The 473-nt window shown below is 41.0% G+C and overlaps 1 protein-coding gene across 1 annotated transcript in view; it reads right to left on the bottom strand.

The window, feature by feature from the left end:
* LOC119589047 (band 7 protein AGAP004871-like) overlaps positions 1-473 on the bottom strand; it is a gene marked incomplete at its 5' end in the record, with an annotated part of 109,034 nt that overhangs the window by 31,142 nt on the left and 77,419 nt on the right.

A 473-nucleotide genomic window follows, 5' to 3' on the forward strand; every position in this document is an offset into this window, starting at 1 on the left:
TGATATGCATATACCTACCATATCTTTATGGTAATCTAATATACTGTACAAGACTTACACTGTTCTGCAGGCGGTGTCCAAGGCGTCTGAAAATACGACATCAACTGGGCAGCGGAAAAGCATGCAGATAACAGAGCCACTACGTGAGAAAGCCTTTATATACAGCATTACCCTACGCCACCAATGGAAATCAAGAACAGCCAAAGACTAGTGTCTAGTTGGTGCATTCACCCCCGTGATGACTCTGGTGTCTATTGTGCGAGACATCATGGCAGGATTCTAAGTTGTCTGACTATACAAGATACTCTAGATCAGATAGGTATTATCATTAGTGTTTCTTTGGTTAAAAATCAAGACTAGCCTGACTATCACAGCCTTCGTACTAACTGCGGTAGCCAGTTAGTATTGTGAATCTGGTTATTTTTTGACACTGTAGACTCAAGAAATCCTTTCGTGATTATGAGATTAACTCC

This window comes from Penaeus monodon, chromosome 25 (assembly GCF_015228065.2).
Source record: "Penaeus monodon isolate SGIC_2016 chromosome 25, NSTDA_Pmon_1, whole genome shotgun sequence".
NCBI lineage: Eukaryota > Metazoa > Arthropoda > Malacostraca > Decapoda > Penaeidae > Penaeus > Penaeus monodon.